Source organism: Sciurus carolinensis, chromosome 8, assembly GCF_902686445.1.
Source record: "Sciurus carolinensis chromosome 8, mSciCar1.2, whole genome shotgun sequence".
Taxonomy (NCBI): domain Eukaryota; kingdom Metazoa; phylum Chordata; class Mammalia; order Rodentia; family Sciuridae; genus Sciurus; species Sciurus carolinensis.
Window position 1 is genome coordinate 52,444,005 of NC_062220.1, and position 22,523 is coordinate 52,466,527.

Here is a 22,523-nt window from a genome sequence, read left to right on the forward strand (position 1 = left end):
AATTAATTCATACCTTTAACATGTTTCCTTCATTTATTAAATTATTTTTATTTATATTGTTCATTTTAAACTAGGAACCAACATAGGCACTTGGATTAAATTCACAGACAAAAAAATTGTTCTAGCCCCCAAACAGTTTAGAATCTAGCAAAGATTCACAAATGACCCAAACACTCCACAATAAAACCCTCATTGCTCAAGTAAAAGTATGTATATAATATGGTAGGAGCACAAAAATGTACGTCCCAATCTGCCTAAGCTGGTCATACCTTCAAGACCCAGCCCACTACCACTGAAAATAAGTCTTGTTCTCAAAACTGGAGATTGCTTAATTCAAAGATTGGGTGGCAAAAGCCAATAGAACATTAACAAACAAAACTAAGAAAACTACAGATCAAAGTAAGTCAAGATTTTCACTGTCCATGCAGTTGTCACCCATCATATACTCTATAATAATTGAAGGGGTAGTCAGGATGGTCAAAAGATACATATGAATTGGCCTGGAGTCAGGGGTGCAAGATACCTGCCAGCAGCCAGGAAACCACTATAATGCTTGATAATGTGCTGTTTGATCCTATTTGCCTTATTATATCTTTCATCCTTCAGGTAACTAGATCTGAAAGAATGTGGTCAGATTTGTTTAAGATTGGTTTCAAAGAGCTGGAGAGTGATTGTGTTAGAAGTATCCTTTCTGGCAAAAGTTTTCTTCTTCAGTTTTAGTTAACCAAGGTAAAATTCAAAATCAAAGTTAGTACATTCCCCAGAAATCAAGCCTCACAGATGTTAACATAAGTCTTTGATCATTGTTAGATTCCAATTAGATTCCTTGGCCTTAGCCAAACTTTCTGTAGCATTCCACTGGCCTTGAAAGTAGATTGACTCTGCCTCACTGTATTGTGCCAGATTCTAGATGATGCTCAGAACCAGAACTTCACCTGTATGTCCTTGTAAGTTGGTCCCCATTCCTGTATAACCTAGGGGGAATTTCAGATATAATACTGGTTTATTTATGCTTTTTTTGTTTCCTCATTCTTATATCTATCTGGAACCAGTATGAAAATTTCTTTGGCTTTCCACTGAGCAATTTCAAATTTCTTTCCAATCCTGGCTTTCCTATCTAATGTCAACCAAGGATAGGTTTCCTATACTTACTTAAGTCATAGCATTAATTAGTTATTTTTCTTTTTTCTTTTATCTTCCATAAAATAATACTTTTATTATTGTTACTGTATACTACTACTTACAATTCATATATATTAATTCACTTAATTCCTATACTGACCTTATTGAATTAACTATTATTATCCATACCTTATACATGAAAAAATGAAGTGCTAAAAAGTAAAATAACTTTCTGGATGTTCCAAAACTACTAGGTAAGAAAGCTAAGATTAAAGCCAGGCAATTCAGCTCCATGTTTAATATTTTAAAGACTTAATTCCATCAGATACAAATTTTAGAAAATTCTTAAGGCAGGACTGAACATGGACTGGTTTGTGGGGAGGAAATGCTATGAAACAAAAATGGAGAAAAAAGCATTTCAGGTAGGAAACTATTGAAATCATAAGATAAAATTTCAAATTTAGTATCAGTGGAGAAGCAAGAAATAAGAGAAGAAATCAGCAGGACACGAATGACTGACTAGTAATATGGTCTTGATTTGTCTTGATATTCCTGATGGCAAAAAATGAAAAATCAAATGGTTTACAAAATTTCTATCAAGAGGCAAAGGGTAATACTTCTCTTCATTTAGTTTTCAGAATTAAAAACTTCATCTAATGTCTTCTAAGAATAATAGGTTGACATCTTTCCCCCAGGGCTTCATTTCTCTAAATTGGATTACATCCTTGAAAATAACATCTAGAAGAGTCTGCATTCCAGATTTATGGTGAACTGAACAAAAAAGACACATATGAACAGCAAATGGCATTGCATTTTACAGTTGTCACTATTAATACATGGTAGATTCTATTTCAAATACAGGAACTTAAAATTATGTGTGTCATTGTCAAACATATTTGCTTGGTTGATCTCTTTTCAATTCAAATTTTGTAAGGAAAAGAACCAATATCAAAAAACCTACAGTATAGGTTTTTTTTAATCTGTGTTGAATTAAACAAGATAATAAATATATTAATCATGATTAAGCATTCTATTATGTAACATTATTCTTGTCATTTTCCTATAGTTAGACATTTTGAAAAAACCTCCTTCTCAGTTTTCATATATGACAAACATGCTTCTTCCATTGATATTAATAGTTAAACAATATGAGGGAAATTAATTCATAATTTTTAGTTGAACTATAATCACTAAGATACATTGAGAAACGTACTTCTAGTTCACAATGATCATAGCACCATTGTTATTTCCATTTAACTTTTTATTCTATGAAAAATTTGAGTTCTTAAATCACAAGTATTTATTAGTAGCTTTTTCTGATTCTTTTCCCAAACTATGGAACAAGAATTGTCTTTAAACAAGCTTCATACTTATTCCAAAGTCCAAATTCTTTATTGTAATGAAATATATTTTTATACATACACTGATTTAACAATAAAATATAACACATTTTGTCAATGTATTTTTTTGTGTGAATCTGCCATGTACTAAATATTCATTAAAAAAGTTATGATTTGGATATGAGGTATCCCCCAACAATCTCCTGTGATAGAAAACACAGGAATGTTTGGAGGTGAAAAGATTAGATTATAAGAACTGAAACCCAATCAGTACATCCTAGTGTGAATGGATTGACTGGGTGATAACCGTAGACAGATACATCTGGTGGAGGTAGGTTACTGAGGTCATGCCCTGGAAGGGTTTGTCTTCATGTCTCTCTCTACTTTCCTGTTGCCATGAGCTAAGAAGCTTTCCTCCACCATGTAAGAAGCTTTCCTCCACCATGCCCCTCCCCATGATGTTTTTCTTCTGCTCAGGTCAGAGCAGTGGAGTAAACCAACCATGGACTGAAACTCTGTAACTGTAAGCTAGAAATAAACTTTTCCTTCTCTAAGTTGTTCTGGTCAGGCATTTTGGTCACAGCAATGCAAAGATAACTAACACAAACAAAGATAAAAAATTATTAATGAAATTGACATAATGTGTACATAAAGTAAATTTTGCCAAAACCCGTGCTTCTGGTTACACTACTTCATATGTAAGGACCTTAGGCGAATTATCTAATCTTTTCATGCTTCAGTTTCATTAGTCAAAATGAAGGTAACAATAGTACCTGCTTCACTGAGTTATTTTAAAAACTAAGTGGATTGATGGTGTTTCACACATTTAGAATAGTTCTTGGCACATAATACTTAAGAATGGTTAGCCATTGTATATATATTATTATGGGATAAATATATTGTTAAAGTGTTTTGCTGATAATGAAATTGGGAAATAACATAAAAGTAGTTCTTTAAATAGTGAGGACTTAAAAATTATGAAAATGTATATTCACACGTTTCATGAAAAATCACTGTGTTGTTATTTCACAAGTAATTTTCAACTTTGTGTACAAAGACACCAATGATAGAACTTTTGAAAACATACTTTGAGACAATGAAGAACAAATAAAGAAGGCATGACAACAGAAATTTATCCAGGGAAGATTTTTCAAAGCTATTATATGGTATCCTGAAGAGTAGAGGGTACTCTACTAAAAGCTTGCTAATACCTTTTTCTCAAGGTGAGGCACATGGAAAGTTGAGTAGAAACATAGATGAATGGAAATGTGGGGAGGCTGGCAAAGCAAGACAGAAGGAAATCAGAAAATCAATGAAGTATCCAGGGGAACTCTCTGAGATGAGATAAAAGACAGAGTCAAAATGTTAGAAATGAATCACTCAGTTTAAGGTAATACAAAGAGAGAAAATTATTCACAATATCTTATTGGTCACTAAAATGTGTGAAGTTTTAAAAATAGATTCTACATGATGCAGCAAGATTACTTAGCAGTTATTAATGTAGAAACCCTTCCTATGGTGAATGTTATTAAAAAATCACAAAGAAAGCATCAACCACAAGGGTCAACCGAAAAGGACATATGGGCAAAGTGCTCTTAAATTAGAATTGTGTAAATTAAATTTGATAAAATTTCTTTAGAAAGAAAAACATTTATTTAGTAAAATCTAAGTATTATCATTTTACAATTTATAGAAACACCAAAAATAAAAAATACTATTAAAAATTCATAGTGTTATCTATAAACACCTGAACTTTGCAGTCTTTGTCTCCAGACATCTCCCTAGACATACAGAAAAACAATAGAGATGGATATAATTGATCCTAGATAAACAGACTAATAACTTGATCACTGTACAGAAGGAAGAAAAATTTTTAACTCTGATTCAAATTATTTACAATGATTTATTAAATATCTCTAAAATTAAGTAAAGCAATATTATTAAAAATACTGGTGAGAGTGTTATTTTAAAGATTTCATGATCTCTTTTAGAGGGAATCTACTGAGTTCCTGAAATCAAGGTGCAGATACAGGCAATTTGTATTTCTTATATGCTCCTGCTCCTTTCTACTCTATACTTTAAATATTTTATTACTTTGAAACTTTTTAAAGATTATAATGTTTCATATTTTAATAAATTTAATGCTCAATGGATAATAATCAAACGGTTTTCTCCAAAATTTATTTCATAAAAGCTACAGTCTTTGAGCTCCTTTTTGCCTGTGAATGCCTGATTATTGGATTTAAGCTTATGTGCCTTTGATTGAGTAACATTTCAGTGGATATTTTTCAGTTGTCTTTGGACATTATAGGCTAATATACAGAGACCTGGGGCAAGTTTGATTTTTCTCCCTTTTAAGTGATTTGTTTATTATCCCTGGATTCCTTTGAAAATGTTTAATCTTGAAAACCATCCAGTTGACAAGATTATGTGAATGTGTTGATCATTGTTATCAGGAATGAAGTCCAATAATGTCTGTATATATTTTAAGGTCCTAAATATCAACAGAACACATTTCAACTATAATTTTGGAGAATAAGGCATTTGTCATTTTTCCTTGAGTCCTTCAGGGACCTGCTTTGAGTTTACACAAGCAAACTAAATTTTAAGGAAGAATCTCCAAGGAAAACTTCTTGTTTCACCTGTGAGAGAAAATTGGAGAGAGATTTGGCTGCCACACAAGGAGTAAAGAAGTAATCAGCCAAAATTTTAACGAATTCTTAAAGGCCAATTTAAAAATAACTCAAGAACCTAGAAAAAATAAGCATTTTCACTCACTTGCAAGCTCTTCTTCAGTGCCCGCTACTGGGTGCTCACAATAAAGACTGGGACAGGGCAGAGGATCAAAGACAGTGACCAGAATGAAGTGATTGGCAGGTGTGGTGGAGACAGACCAAAGTTTGTCCTTTTTCCTGTACCCTCCTTTCGTATAGAGAAAATTATTATCCAGCTGGAGGGAGTATAGCAAAATTTTTCACCATCAGGACACAGGCAAAAGGTATCCATTATTCTGAAAGAGATATTTAAGCAAGATCTATGTAGAGAAGAGGTATGAAATGAACTTTTGCCCCAGAAGCTATTATCGATACTCTGCTAGGATGGAGATGTGAAATCCCTAAGACCCACCACAGACACAGTCTGGATGCCAAAAGAAGAAAGGCAAGGAATGCTAAAAGCATTTGACTCATGAGGTCCAAGTTCTCAGCACCTCCCTAAGCCCACAGCTAGACAAAGATGATGAGGAACATTTTGTCTGAAGTAAGAAACTGGCATTGAGTAAGGAACAACATCAGTCCGACACTGAGGGAGGGTAGAGACACTCATCTGTAACATAAGGCTGAAAGAAATGCTAAAGGCTCATAGTGAATATAAAGGTTGGGAAGAATTTTCCAGCACCAGAAGCACACACTAAAAAGAAGGTAACAGTCAGCTCACCATGGAGCAAAATAAATCATGATACCAATGATAAAACTCAGACCAAATGCAACTGTCTAGGTTGATTCAAACTTCATGCTAGATTTCTGTTAGAGCTGTGCCAATTGATGGACTTAAACTACATTTTCATTAACCTTTCTGTTCTTTGTTACACAATGTATGACAGTCAATTAAAAATTACAAGATATATAAACTGGACAAAAATGGAATCCATTTTCAACAAATAAATGATCACCTGGCACAAAAAAATAAATGGCCCAGTCAAGGATTTTGAAATAGCTATGATTCATATATTAAAGGATTTATTGAAAACAGTGCTCAGGATTCATGAGCAGTTAGGAAATTTCAGCAGAGAGATTAAAAATAAAAAAAGAAATGAAGTCAGGTACAGTGTTGCATGCCTGTAATCCCAGTGGTTCCAGAGACTGAGGCAGGAGGATCACCATTCCAAAGCCAGCCTCAGCAAAAGTGAGGTGCTAAGCAACTCAGTGAGACCCTGTCTCTAAATAAAGTACAAAATAGGACTAGGGTTGTGACTCAGTGGTCAAGTGCCCCTGAGTTCAATCCCTGGTAACCACTCCATACCCCCTCCAAAAAAGGAAAAGAGAAATGAAAAAGTCAAATGAAAATAAAAAATGCTATAAATAAAAGCATACAATTGAAGTTAAAAAAAGAAATAACAAACATATACAAAAAATAATTCATATGGAAAATAAAAATAAATAAGTAAAAGCATAACATCAAAATAGATAATTCCTTCAGAATTATCAGAGGAACAAAGACTGAAAAATCAAGACACTTTATTTATGGCAGTAAACATTTCCAAGATGAAACACAAGAGAAAAAAAAAAGAGTAAAAAGAAACCATGAGAGCATTCCAATCATAACATCAGCCTTTTTATCAGAAAATATTGCATATTTTATGTCATATTTTGCAAGTAGGCATAAAATACAAAAGAAAAGGAAACTTTTAACTTAAAAGTCTATCCCTTCAAAAATATTGTTAAAAATCAAGGCAATATAAAGACTTCATGATATAAACAAAAACTGGAAAATTTTATGGCCAACAAAACTATGTTATGAGAAATTTTAAAGGTTTGTCAGGTAGAAAGAGAAACATCCCATAGAAAACTTGGACTTCCAAAAAGAGTGTGCTTAGTAATGGTAAAATAAAAATAGATATACAATACATTTTAAAAGATAATTTTATTTAAAAAGATAATTAAGAATCAAGCAAAATAGTGGCATGTTCTTGTGATGCTTGTGACATATGTAAAATTAAAATGTATACAAAATATGACATTAATGGAATTAGATTATATTGCTGCAAGGTTTTAATGCTGTATGTGAAAAGATACAATGTCATTTCCAGTAGACAGTGATGTATTAATGTTTAAGTATTAATGAAATCAAAAGGTCCTAAACAAATAAAGCCAATAAGCTAATGGTGAAAATGATATGAAATCATTTTAATAATATTTTTGTATTTTAAAAAAGGAATAAAAATAAAAGAAGTAATGGGATAAACAAAAAATTGCTACAAAGCAGATTTCAAGTTCAATCAGATTAATAATAATAAAACTATAGTTTATATATTAAACTAACAAATAATCTATATGCTCAAAAAGTTTGGCAGATTAAATTTTTAAAAAGTAAGAAATTATGTACAATCTAAATAAATGAACTTTACATATATAAGCATAGACCTTATAATTTTTTTAATTCATTTTTATTGTAAACAAATGGGATACATCTTGTTTCTCTGTTTGTATGTGAAGTAGAGGCATACCATTTGTGTAATCATACATTTACCAAGGGTAATAGTTTTTGATTCATTGTTATATTTTTTCTTCCCCACTATCCCTCTTATCCTTCTATACAGTCCCTCTTTCCTTCATTCTTGTCCCTCTCCCACCCCCAATTATGTGTCATCATCCGCTTATCAGCGAGATCATTCATCCTTTGGTTTTTTGAGATTGACTTATCTCACTTAGCATGATATTCTCCAATTTCATCCATTTGCCTGCAAATGCCAAATTTTGTTATTGCTTATGGCTGAATAATATTCCATTCTATATATATATATATATATATATATATATATATATATATATATATACCACAGTTTCTTTATCCATTCATCAATTGAAGGGCATCTAGGTTGGTTCCACAATCTGGCTATTGTGAATTAAGCAGCTATGAACATTGATGTGGCTGTATCTTTGTAGTATGCTGATTTTAAGTCCTTTGGGTTTAAGCCAAGGAGTGGGATAGCTGGGTCAAATGGTGGTTCCATTCCAAGTTTTCTAAGGAATCTCCACACTACTTTCCAGAGTGGATGCTCTAATTTGCAGCCCCACCAGCAATGTATGAGTGTACCTTTTTCCCCACATCCTCGCCAACACCTATTGTTGCTAGTCTTCATAATCGCCATTCTAATTGGGGTGAGATGGAATCTTAGGGTAGTTTTGATTTGCATTTTTCTTATTACTAAAGATGTTGAACATTTTTTCATATATCTGTTGATTGCTTGGAGATCTTCTTCTGTGAAGTGTCTGCTCATTTCCTTAGCCCATTTGTTGATTGGATTATTTGTATTCTTTGTGTAGAGTTCTTTGAGTTCTTTATATATTCTGGAAATTAGTGCTCTATCTGAAGTATGAGTGGCAAAGATTTTCTCCCACTCTGTAGGCTCTCTCTTCACATTGCTGATAGTTTCCTTTGCTGAGAGAAAGCTTTTTAGTTTTAATCTATCCCAGTTGTTGATTCTTGCTTTTATTTCTTGGACTATGGGAGTCCTGTTAAGGAAGTCTGATCCTAAGCTGACATGTTGAAGATTTGGACCTACTTTTTCTTCTATAAGATGCAGGGCCTCTGGTCTGATTCCAAGGTCCTTGATCCATTGTGAGTTGATTTTTGTGCAGGGTGAGAGATAGGGGTTTATTTTCATTCTGTTGCATATGTATTTCCAGTTTTCCCAGCACCATTTGTTGAAGAGGCTGTCTTTTCTCCATTGCATATTTTTGGCCCCTTTGTCTAGTATGAGAAAATTGTATTTATTTGGGTTTGTGTCCGTGTCCTCTATTCTGTACCATTGATCTACTTGTCTATTTTGGTGCCAATACAATGCCATTTTTGTTACTATTGTTTTGTAGTATAGTTGAAGATCTGGTATTGCAATATCTCCTGTTTCATTCTTCCTGCTAAGGATTGCTTTAGCTATTCTGGGTTTCTTATTCTTCCAGATGAAATTCATGATTGCTTGCTCTATTTTTATGAAGTACGTTGTTGGAATTTTAATTGGAATTGCAGTGAATCTGTATAGCACTTTTGGTAGTATGGCCATTTTGACAATATTAGTTTTGCCTATCCAAGGACATGGCAGATCTTTCCATCTTCTAAGGTTTTCTTTAATTTCTTTCTTTAGTGCTCTGTAGTTATCATTGTAGAGGTCTTTCACCTCTTTCGTTAGATTGATTCCCAAGTATTTTATTTTTTTCCAGACTATTTTGAATGGGATAGTTTTCCTAACTTCTCTTTCTGAAGATTCATCACGTATGTATAAAAATGCATTAGATTTATGTGCATTGATCTTATATCCCACTACTTTACTGAATTCACTTATGAGATCTAAAAGTTTTCTGGTGAAATTTCCTGGTTCCTCTAAATATACAATCATATCATCAGTAAACAGGGATAGTTTGAGTTCTTCTTTTCCTATTCGTATCCCTTTAATTTCTTTGGTCTGTCTAATTGCTCTGGCTAGAGTTTCAAGGATGATGTTGAATAGAAGTGGTGAAAGAGGGCATCCCTGCCTTGTTCCAGTTTTTAGGGGGAATGCTTTCAGTTTTTCACCATTTAGAATGATATTGGCCTTGGGCTTAGCATAGATGGCCTTTACAATGTTAAGGAATGTTCCCACTATTCCTATTTTTGCTAGTGTTTTGAGCATGAAGGGATGCTGTATTTTATCAAATGCTTTTTCTGCATCTATCAAAATAATCATGTCATTCTTGACTTTAAGTCTATTGATATGGTAAATTACATTTATTGATTTCTGAATATTGAACCAACCTTGCATTCCTGGGATAACACCCACTTGATCGTGGTGCACTATCTTTTTAATATATTTTTATATGCGATTTGCTAAGATTTTGTTGAGAATTTTTGCTTCAATGTTCATTAAGGATATTGGTCTGAAATTTTCTTTCCTCGATGTCTCTGTCTGGTTTAGGTATCAGGGTGATATTGGCTTCATAGAACGAATTTGGGAGGGTTCCCTCCTCTTCTATTTCATGAAATACTTTGAGAAGTATTGGAATGAGCTCTTCTTTAAAGGTTTTGTAGAACTTGGCTGAGAACCCATCTGGTCCCGGACTTTTCTTTGTTGGTAGGTTTTTGATGACTTCTTCTATTTCATTACTTGAAATTGATCTATTTAAATTGCGTATGTCCTTCTGGTTCAGTTTAGGTAATTCATATGTCTCTAGAAACCTGTTGATGTCTTCAAGATTTTCTATTTTGTTGGAGTATAGATTTTCAAAATAGCTTCTAATTTTGTTTTGTATTTCACTCGTGTCTGTAGTGATATTTCTTTGTTCATTCCGAATTTTATTAATTTGGGTTTTCTCTCTCCTTTGTTAGTGCGGCTAAGGGTTTATCAATTTTGTTTATTTTTTCAAAGAACGAACTATTTATTTTGTCAATTTTTTAAATTGTTTCTTTTGTTTCAATTTTGTTGATTTCAGCTCTGATTTTAACTATTTCCTGTCTTCTACTACTTTTGGTGTTGCTCTGTTCTTCCTTTTCTAGGACTTTGAGCTGCAGTGTTAGGTCATTAATTCATTGATTTTTTTTTCTTCTTTTATTAAATGCAGTCCATGAAATAAACTTTCCTCGAAGTACTGCTTTCACAGTGTCCCAGAGATTTTTATATAATGTTTCTTTGTTCTCATTTACCTCTAAGAATTTTTTAATTTCCTTCCTAATATCTTCTGTTATCCATTCATCATACAATAGCATATTATTTAATCTCCAGGTGTTGGAGTAGTTTCTGTTTTTTATTCTGTCATTTATTTCTAATTTCAATCTATTATGATCTGATAGAATACAAGGTAGTATCTCTATCTTCCTGTACTTGCTAACATTAGCTTTGTGGCATAGAATATGGTCTATTTTAGAGAAGGATTCATGTGCTGTTGAGAAAAACGTGTATCCGCTCTTTGTTGGATGGTATATTCTATATATGTCCACTAAGACTAAATTATTGATTGTGTTATTGAGATCTATGGTTTCTTTGTACAATTTTTGTTTGGAGGATCTGTCCCATGGTGAGAGAGGTGTGTTAAAATCACCTACTATTATTGTGCTATAGTCTATTTGATTTCTGGAATTGAGAAGGATTTGTTTGACGTACATGGATGAGCCACTTTTTGGGGCATAGATATTTAGATTGTTATGTCTTGCTGATTTGTGCTTCCCTTAAGCAGTATGAAATATCCTTCTTTATCCCTTCTGACTAACTTTGGCTTGAAGTCCACATTATCTGATATGTGGATGGATACTATGGCTTTTTTGCTGTGTCCATGTGCATGGTATGTTTTTTCCCATCCTTTCACCTTTAGTCTGTGGGAATCTCTTTCTATGAGTCTCTTGCAGACAGCAAATTATTGGATCTTTCTTTTTAATCCAATCTGCCAGTCTATGTCTTTTGATTGATGAGTTCAGACCATTAACTTTCGGGGTTATTATTGAGATATGATTTGTATTCCTGATCATTTGGCTCATTTTTTTTTTCTTTGACATGACTTGATTTCTCCTTTATTTGGCTGTTCCTGTAGGGTAGTTCCTCCCTTTGCTGATTTGCATTGTTGTTTTTCATCTCTTTCTCATGTAATATTTTAGTGAGAATGTTCTGTAATGCCGGCTTTCTTTTTGTAAATTCTTTTAGCTTTTGTTTATCATGGAAGGATTTTATTTCATCATCAAATCTGAAGGTAAGTTTTGCTCAGTATAGGATTCTTGGGTGGCATCCATTTCCTTTCAGGGCTTGAAAAATGTTTTTCCAGGCCCTTCTAGGTTTTAGGGTCTGGATTGAAAAATCTGTTGATAACTGTTTGGTTTCCCCCTGAATGTAATTTGATTCTTTTCTCTTGCAGCCTTTAAAATTCTGTCTTTATTTTGTATGTTAGGTATTTTCATTAATATGTGCCTTGGTGTGGGTCTGTTGTAATTGTGTGTATTTGGAGTCCTATATGTTGGGGTCTTTAGCCCCCTTGCTCTTCTCCACCAGCGACTAGGGAAGGGAGCACTCCCCAACAAGGTCAGACTGGGATAGGTAGGGCCGACTGACCGCCCGCACCCAGACCTCTGGGTGGAGGACAATCAGAAGCGTCAGAGAGACCAGTCACAGCAGGAACTCGTTTATTGAGGAATTCACACAGCTTTTATGTAGGGTGGGGGCTAGGCGGGAACCAATCAGCTTAAAGGTCAGCAAGGCACTGGGAGTTCACGCAGGCGAGAGTCCCATAGGACTATATGGCAAGCACGAGCTGATCACGTTCGTGGAACTGTTGTTAACCAATCCCTGACGGTGGTTCGATTTATTGTCATTAACTTTTGAAACCGCCTTTGAGGTCTTGATCTTGCTCACCTGCGAGGAAGTAAGGAGTCAGCCTGAGTTAGTTAACATGTCATTAGTCCCAACACTATAAGCCTCTTGTACTTGATTTTCCATTTCATTCTTCAGATTTGGGAAATTTTCTGATATTATTTCATTAAATAGATTGTTCATTCCTTTGGTTTGTTTCTCTAAGCCTTCCTCAATCCCAATAATTCTTAAATTTGGCCTTTTCATGATATCCCATAATTCTTTTAGATTCTATTCATGATTTCTTACCATCTTCTCTGTTTGGTCAACTTTGTTTTCAAGATTAAATATTTTGTCTTCAATATCTGAGGTTCTGTCTTCCAGGTGTTCTATCCTATTTGTTATGCTTTCTATGGAGTTTTTAATTTGGTTTATTGTTTCCTTCATATCAAGGATTTCTGTCTGGTTTTTTTTTTTCAATATCTCTGACTCTTTATTGAAATGATCTTTTGCTTCCTGTATTTGCTCTTTTAACTGTCGATTGGTGTAATCATTCAATGCCTGCATTTGCTCTTTCATCTCATCATTCAATGCCTGCATTTGCTCTTTCATCTCCTTGTTTGCTTCCCTGATCATTTTAATTATGTACATTCTGAACTCCCTTTCTGACATGTCTTCTGCCATGCTGTCATTGAATTTTATTGCTATACCATCTAGGTTTGTTTGGGACATTTTCTTCCCTTGTTTTCTCATATTGCTCAGGTATCTACCCCTCTAGTAGAGAAACTCTGGGATATTGCAGATTTCCTCTATTGACTAATATTGTCTCTGTAGATTTCCAGTAACTCACCTCTTAGCCTTCAGTAGCCTGAAGTCTTGGAGGAACTTGATAATGCGGTGCTCCACTAGGAAGTTGCCCTTCTAGGGGTGGTGGGCTTCAGGTGGGGTATAATCCCTGTCAGTGGGCAAAGGCGCCTCCACTTGTTGACTGATGGTCAGCCAAAGGGGGACTAGACTGCAGACTGGGTCACATCTGATCTGGGCCTTTGTCTCTGGTTCTACTGCCCTGGTGGGAAAACCTCACCCAGTGGGGAAGACTCATCTGGTCGGGAAGTTTCGCTGGGCAGCTCTCCTCTGAGCAGTTCCCATCGGTCCAGAACTACCACCTGGACTGGGAAGCCCTCCTCTGTGATGTTCCCAGGGGACTTGATGTACTGCCTGGCCTGGGGAACCTGTCCCTGTGAGGGGCTCCCTCTCTGAGCAGCCCTCCTCTGCTATATTCCCGGGCGACTGGAGCTACCGCCTGGGCCTTGGACCCTCACTGTGTGTCGAAGCCTCTTGCTGTGCGGCCCTCCTCTGCAATGCTCCCAGTTGACTGGGTTCTTGGCTCCAGCAGGGGAGTCTCACTGGGCCACTCTACTCCACGAAGTTCCCTGTGTTTCGGGACTACTGCCCCATCTGGGGAGCCTGACCAGTGGGAGAGACTCACCAGGTGGCTCTGAGTTGGTCCCGAGTCTCTCAATACCTCCTCAACTTCTGGGTCTTCTCAAAGGTCCTCTAGCCTCCTTAGGTGTCTCAGGAAGGGAGCTGCCCTTCCAATAATGATGGCCACGCCCTCAGGAATAATTTGAAGTGCTTCACCAGCCTATATAGAAGCCTCTCACTAGCTGCGCGATGCAGGCGGGCTGGCTGGTCTGCTGGCTTGCTCCCCGATGGCGACAGACCTCGGCGTGGTGGTCAGGTGGGATCCCTCAGTGATGGCATCTGTGCTTGGCCTGGTGGTTGGGTGGGCTGGCTGCTGGCCACCTAGCTCCGCAAGGCAGGCGGGTTGGGTGCCTGCCTGCTACCTTCACGGTGCAGGCCACCTGACTCACCTGCCAGCTCGCTCTGCGACTGCGACCTACCAGTGATGGCACTGCCCCCAGTGCAGGGGTCAGGCAGGGTCCCTCAGTGATGGTGTCTGTACTTGGCCTGGTGGTTGGGCAGGCTCAAATCTGCTTTAAAATCTGTGCCACATCTGTGTCCTTGCAGTCAGAATTGACCTTGAGGTTCTTCTGTGACTAGGGGGGCTGAGGCAGGAAAATCTCAAATTCAAGGCCAGTCTCAGCAACTTAAAAGATGGTTTCAGAGGTCTTAGTCCATAGAAGGCCAGCTTCATTCCTCAGGGCTCCAGATGAGGCAGAACGTCATGGTGGAAGAGTATGATAGAGGGAAGCAGTTCACATGGTGATCAGGAAGCAGAGAGCTAGACATTATAATTTAAATGATCAAAAGATGTGTATAGTGCAAACAGTAATCAGGAGATTGATGAGTTGGCTATACCAATGTCATTCAAAATAGATTTCTCAACAACAAGAAAGTTATCATAGATAAAGAAAATTCATAATGATGAGAACAATTACTTAAGAATATATAATAATTTTATGCATATATGTATTTTTTCTTTAAAACATATGAAGAAACTAATATAAATGAGATGAAAAACAGATAAGTTTATAGGTATATATAGAGACATTGCTATTCCTCTCCTAATGACAGAAAAGCATTAGGAATATAGAAAACTTGAACAATACCATCAATCAACTTGACCTAATTGAACATTCCATGATATAACAGAATACGTGTTCTTTTCAAGCACACATCAAACATTCATCAAGAGTTGATATTTCGAACCTTAAAATAAACTTCAATAGATTTAAAGAATTAGAAGCCAAAGCTAACTAGAATGAATAATAAAAAGATGTCTGAAAAATTCCCCAAATACTTGAGAATTGAAAACACACTTCTAAACAACAGTGAATCAAAGGGAAAAAATCACAAGGGATGTTGGTAAATATTTTGAATTGACTAAAAAATTTAAAATATGTGAAAATGTATGAGAAGCAGCTATTGGTCCTAAGTATTTACACATTATATCTTTATATTGTAAATCAGGAAAAATCTCAGTAAATCTAACCCTGCATTTAAAAAAAATATTTGTTCTTTTTAGTTATACATGACAGTGGGATGTATCTAACCCTGCATCTTAAATACTACAAAAAGAAAAGCAAATGAAACCCAAAGGAGGCAGAAGGAAGGAAATAAAAATTAAAGCAAATATGAATATATGTATAAAAATAATGAGAATATTTTAAAAGGACTTGTATACAGAAAATATGAAAAACTCTCACAGTTTGCACAGGATGACATAAACACACAAACCAAAAACAAAAAACAAAAACCCTAGCAAATAAGCCTGTGAAAAGTTACTTGATATCATTAGTTATTATGGAAATTAAAATTAAAACTACAATGAGATATCATTGTAGATCTATTAGAATGGCTTTAAAACAAAAACTGGCTATAATAATACGATGGTTATGGATATCATTACATACTTAGCAGAATGTCTATAAAACAAAAATAACAATTCCAAGTTCTGGCAATGTTGAGGTGCAATTAGAGCTCTCATAGGAAATTGGGGGTGAATGTAACATGATACAGCAACTTTGGAAAAGGTTTTCAATATTATAAAAGGTCAAACACACTCTTACAATATGATCCAGTAACCCCACTCCCAAGAATATAATGTTTCTCCAAGAAAAAAATTCTTCAAAAGAAATGAAATCATATTTCTATATAAAAACCTATTCATGAGTGCATATAGCAACTGTATTCATAATTGCCAAAAACTGGGGTGAAATGTTATGTCTACCAACTGGTGAATGAATAAATAAATCGTGGCAAAGCTAAATAATTTTTACAGCAAGTAAAAAGAGATAACTACAAATACATACAATGACATTGGTAAATCTCAGTGATATTATTGTAATTGAAAAGAGTCAACTTGAAAAGACTACATATTGAAAGACTCATATGATATTCTGGAAAAGTATCTCTCCACATACACAAATTATTTGAGGTAATGGATGTGTTAACTCATGTGGTTTAGCCATTCCACAATGCATACACATATCAAAATATCAGCATAAACATATTCAAGTTTTGTGAGTTAAAAAAATGCATTTATTTGTCAAAACTCTTAAAGCTATATAAACTTAAAGGTGAATTTTACTGTAGGTAAAAAAATTACACATACAAAAATGTAAAAGAAAAATGGGAGAATCTAGCAGGTGTATACAGAAGTTATACTGTAAGATTTTAAACTTTATAACTTTGTTACATGTTATAAAATTCTTATATAAAATGTTGAAAAGTTGTATAAAACTGGTTAATTTTTCAAAAAAAAAAAGAAATTCTTAAACTACAACTAGGAGACATAAACTTGTCATTAAAAGCAAAAATAAAGCAAATGAAGCATAAACAACTTGCATAGCATATAGCATAATTTGTATCGGGAATGCCCTCCAAAGACCTCTGTGTTGTAGGATTGTACCCAGACTGGCACTGTTTGGTGGTGGTGGAAACTTTAATAATAGGTGGAGACCTGTGGGAGGTCATTAGGGATGTGCCTTGAAGGGGACTCTGCTCCCTTCTCATTTTTTTCATTAACCATTAGGTGAGTGGTTTTACTCCCCCAGGCACTGCTGCCATCATAGGCTGTCTTGTCATAGCCCCAAAAGCACTGGGGCCAACTGATCAGGAAGTGAAACTTCTAAAACTGGGAGCCAAAAGTTTTGTCTCTGTAAGTTGGCTTTCCCAGAGAGTTCTTACAGTGATGGAATGCTGACTAACACAACATTTTAATCACTTTCTCCTTCAAGGTCATGTAAGTAAGTAATATAACTAAATAAAATGTGATATTATTAATTGTCGCGGTTTCCGGGACCCCCAGCCTTGGGCACGGTCAAGATGGCGCCTGGCGCTGAGCCAAAAGTGGCCAGCTATACAGTAAACAACCAGCGAATTTCAATGATTGGCTAGTTAACGATGTGATTAGAGCATGCCCCCCTCGTGTACCTATTCTATGCCTGCAGCTGTCCGCGCGTTTACCTCGTGTGCTCTCCCCTGATTGGTTGAAGTGTATATAAGCTTGATGGGTGGGGGAGTAGAGGAAGAAGCTGAGAGCAGGAGTAGAAGCGAGGAAGAAGAGTGCGAGCGAGGGCGAGAGCCGAGTGGGAGAAGCGGAGTGGCCGAAGTAGGCGTGAGCCGAGCGGGAGAAACGGAGCGACCGGAGCAGGCGAGAGTTAAGCAGAGGGAAAGAGAGCGAGAGAAAGAAAAGAGAGAAAGGGATAGAAAAGAGGGAAAGAAAGGAAGACTGTGCACAATAAACTTCCAAAGCTTCAGACGTTTGTCGTGCCTCTCTCTGCGGGCAGAGGGAACGCGATAATTAATATTAACATAGCAATATGTTCTAAATCATAATTAATTTGTTAGTATTAAAATATAAAAACTCATGTTTATTTCATTCAGTTTTACATAGTACACATTTCACACATGCTCACTTTGGATGCATATGAAACAAGTAAGTTAGGTAAGTGATGTTACATTAGATCCAGAAAGTGAGAGACAGAGTGAAAGCAACTTGCATTGGGCACATAGTCCAGGGTCTATAAACCCAAATTTCATCTCAGTTTCTCTGTCTTTTTTTAAAAAATCAAATTGTAATAGTTATATAGGAAAATATCCATATTGAAGCATAGTACATATTCAGAAAAGTGCATATGCTGTAGCTCAATGGTTATCAAACACCTGTGAAAACAGCACTGAAATTGAGGAACAGAATATGCCTAGAACACCAAAGGCAATTCAGTTCTTTTTGTGTATAGGAAATACATTTTTATAAAGCATTTAATCTTCAGTATTCTATAAAATATATACAACCTTCTATTTGTAGGCCCTTTAATTATTTTATAACACTTAAAATGTGATTTTACTTATAGAAAGTTTACATGCACAAAACTTTTGGGGAAAATAGATTTAGGCAGTCTAATAGGAAAATACTCCAAAGATAACATTAATTGATTTTCACCATTTATAAAATTAATAACTCTATATAGAAGGATCACCCTAATAGTTGTTCTAAACGATATGTCTAGAATGCATTGACTAATGGGACTCACATCACTGGCTCGTTCTTAAGATATATGTTAAGTATGATCCTGATGGCCTTAGTGTTCCCCTGTACTTCACTAGACTTTAGACAATTTTCTCTCTGACTTCTCTTTCCTCAGAGCATTCACTTTAGAAAACTTGCAATTATAAATTCTTTCTTGTGCCACCTGAGATATAAATTTTTCAGGGCTCTTGTGTTTTAGAGCCCAGGAATGTCTTTCTCAAGAATCTGGTAGCCATCTCATTGGAATATAGTAATCAAGAAAGAGTACACATAACCCAGTTTCTGTGAGAAAACAGAAGCCTAACTTTGATAATCCAATGAGCAACACAAATGGTCTAATCATATTGACCAACCCTGTCTCCCTAAGGTCCTCAAGTGCTCACTCCAATGCTTCAAAACTTTCCTAGCTTTTGCTTCAGAGGAGTTAGGTTCAATCTCTTTTCCCTGTCACACTTGTCTTGAATAAAGTATTTCTTGCCTGTTTAACTCAATCTTGTGCCTTTTTCCTTTGACAAGCACCTACTGGATTCTAAGTAGTAAGCCATAATCTCAGACCTTGGACTTACTCAGACAGCTAATCAGATAAAAGTGAATATTGTAAATTCAATGTTTACATTTAGAAATGTAGTATATATATATAAAAAAAAAACAGCTGAAGAATGACTAGAGAAGCCACAGAGGTTAGAAGACAAAGTTAAAACGTGAATAAGCAAGGACATTTTCTTGTTATGCAACATATAAAGGTAATTCTAGATAGTGCAAAAAAGTAAGAATACGGAGACACAGAGTTCATGATAAGTTTGGTGAATCTTAAGAAATCAGGAGTTGCCATAACAATGTAAACATGTAAATTGCTATAACAATGTAAAGATGTGTGATCTAAGAAATGGAAATTAGAATTCCAGGAGAGACAATAATTGTATAAGTTGTGAAAATGATTATAAGTAATCCTACATAGTTTGGACTCTAGGAATTGGGAAGTGAGTACAAGTAGATATAAAAAAAAAGATCATATGTGTTTTTCAATATTCCTCTATTAGCAGCAGAAGGTTTGATGTGCAGGTAAGCTGGATCTGCAGGAGGGCAGGGGGGGAAAGAGAAAGCCCTGGTTTACAGATATCCCTGGGGTGGATAACCCCAGCATGGCTGATTTAAATCTAATAACCAGATTTCAAAATTCCCAAATGTTTAAGAGTTGTATATTCTTTAGTTGATACAGTTAACTCTCGAACAACACTGGTGGCAAGGAAAGACTAGTGATTTTACTGAGCAACTGGGAACAAAGCTGAAAGGAAACAAAGCAGAGCTAACAGGTGTAGTATTCAGATTATAAACATCATTCTCTTAGTAGTCATTTAGATCTTCACCATTTTCAGGCCAAATAGTAAGTGTCAGAGACTGAGAAATACGTCTACAGTAACTGCTGTGTCAGTGGCAGAATCTAGATTTGAACACCCAGTCCCAGACATCAGGAGTAGGAGTTCAAATTACCATAATATATATCTGAAGCATCTATGGAAACACCCAGCACCCATGAATTTTATGCAGTTGCAGCAAGGGTTATTCATATTGTGAATACCATTGTCCTTGTTTTCCACAATTGTTATTATGTCTGACTTAATATGTTAGGAGAGTGATGGAAGAACATATCAAGGGCTCCTAATACAGAAAGGAATTTTTATGCTTAAAAAAGTTTACAAGCAGAGGGAAATTAATGCCCTTGAAATGTTGTGGGTTTTAAATTGTGTTTTTGACTCTTTTTCTTTAATACCAACTAAGTCTTATAAACAAAACTAAATGGGTTAGTATATAGACTTCCTTAATACTGTCACAGTGTGGGATAGCTTTGCTGGGAAATGATAAGCTCATCAAACGTTCCTTTATTTTAAAAGCTAAGATAATGACTCTGTAAACATCAACCTTATTCTTCCCATTATCCTGCTAAAATCTGAAGTATATTTTTAATTTTGAATTACGCTTGTAGTGATCCATAATCCTCAAGTAACTGAAAATTATTTTTCCTAAAATACATGTCACAAAGGAGACTGACAATGTCCAGCCTAGCTTTGACCACTAGAGATTATATAACCTGTGGTGCATGTGGCATACTGTTAGGTTTGGCATCTGTGAAAAGGGTTAGTTACAACTACAATGAGATAAAAACCTTTTAATCTATATACAGAGCAAGAATATTTTGGGCCCCAGCTTTATATCCTCTGGTGCCTTGGACCTACAAATAAATCACTCATAAGATAGAAAATTTGGCAGAAAAATTTGAACTCCAAAATAGGCTGCCAAGTATTTAATTTTAAAAATTCAATAACTGCTATCAAACACACATGATGAAGATGAATGTATCTCCTGCAATTTTCACAGTTGGCACACCAGAGAATACCTGAAAGACAAGGTCACTGGAGCTGGGATTGTGTTCACACTTTCGAATTTAAGTCCTTGATAAATAAAATATCTTCACTCAAAATTGAAACATATATTCATGAGCCAGAATCAACACATAATAAAGTAATGCTGCTGACTCTGAACAATTCATAGAAATACCCAATTCAAATCAATGCTGAAGAACACAAGCCACATTACTTATTGCAGAGAAATTACTTTGTTATATAATTACAATATTTTTACATTTCATATTTTTATTTAACGTTTATTATCATTTGTCACCCTCAGTGTCAGCCTTGGCATATACATTCTTGCTGTGAAAGCACAGAGCAAGCTATTTATTGCTGTTATTTTGTCCTTACAGAATGTATACATACCACAGTCTTTACAATAAAATTATAGCTGTGTTCTGCATGTGATCATGAAAGGGATGTTTGCAACAAAAGCATGATGTTTTAAGGAAAAAATTAAGTTCTAGTAGAAAGGGCAAAATTTTATATGTAAGTCTTATGTGAAAAACTCAAATAATTTCTCTATTTCTGCAGCAAGGAACTTTGATTATATTTGTTTAAAATAAATTATGTGCTTTTGGCTCAGAGGAGGTCAAGGTGCAACTCTCTTCGGTCGTCCCGAATCCGGGTGCATCTGACACCAGCCGCCTCTGCCATGCTGCCCAAGTTCGACCCCAGTGAGATCAAAGTCGTGTACCCGAGGTGCACTGGCGGCGACGTCGCCGCCATGTCTGCCCTGGCCCCCAAGATCGGTCCCCTGGGTCTGTCTCCAAAAAATTTTGATGATGACATTGCCTAAGCAACTGGAGTTTGGAAGGGTCTGAGGATTACAGTGAAACTGACCATTCAGAACAGACAAGCCCAGATTGAGGTGGTACCTTCTGCCTCTGCCCTGATCATAAACGCCCTCAAGGAGCCAAGAGACAGAAAGAAACAGAAAAACATTAAACACAGTGGAAACATCACCTTTGATGAAATTGTCAACATTGCCCGACAGATGTGTCATGGCTCTTCAGCTAGAGAACTTTCTGGAACCATTAAGGAGATTCTGGGGACTGCCCAGTCTGTGGGCTGTAATGTTGATGGCTGCCACCCTCATGACGTCATAGACGATGTCAGCACTGGTGCAGTGGAGTGCCCAGCTAGTTAAGAAATACATGAGAAAATATTTTAATATTTAATAAAGGATCATCTGACGACCAGTGGGGGGGGGGGGAGAGAAATTATGTGAGGTAGAATTTTATATGGCATTTATTTGACATCTCTCTCTCCCAGTCCCCAGATTAAATATGAGTCAAAATTGTGGCAGTGATTTGCCTAGTGGTCTCACTCACACTATATATAACTCTTCATGTCTTCTGAATCCTATGTGAACTTCTTACTGAAAGAATTGTGATGAGAGGCATTTAAAAATTACATGAATGTTATGTATCTACATCATGCACAACCATAGAAACAAAATGTTGTACCCCATTTGTGTACAATGAATCAAAATGCAGTCTGTGAAAATTAAAAAAAACAAATTAATCAAATAAAAAAAGTATATTAATAGAAAATTTGACTTGTAGAAAGGCCAACAGACCAGAAAACATTGAAAAGATAGTTTATAACTCACAGTGCTCAAGAGAGGG

General features: G+C 35.6%; 1 pseudogene; it reads left to right on the forward strand.

Annotated features, from left to right (window-relative positions):
• The first annotated feature begins 21,532 nt into the window (after window positions 1-21,532).
• Window positions 21,533-22,073, forward strand: LOC124991114 (60S ribosomal protein L12-like; annotated as a pseudogene).
• Window positions 22,074-22,523: the final 450 nt, after the last annotated feature.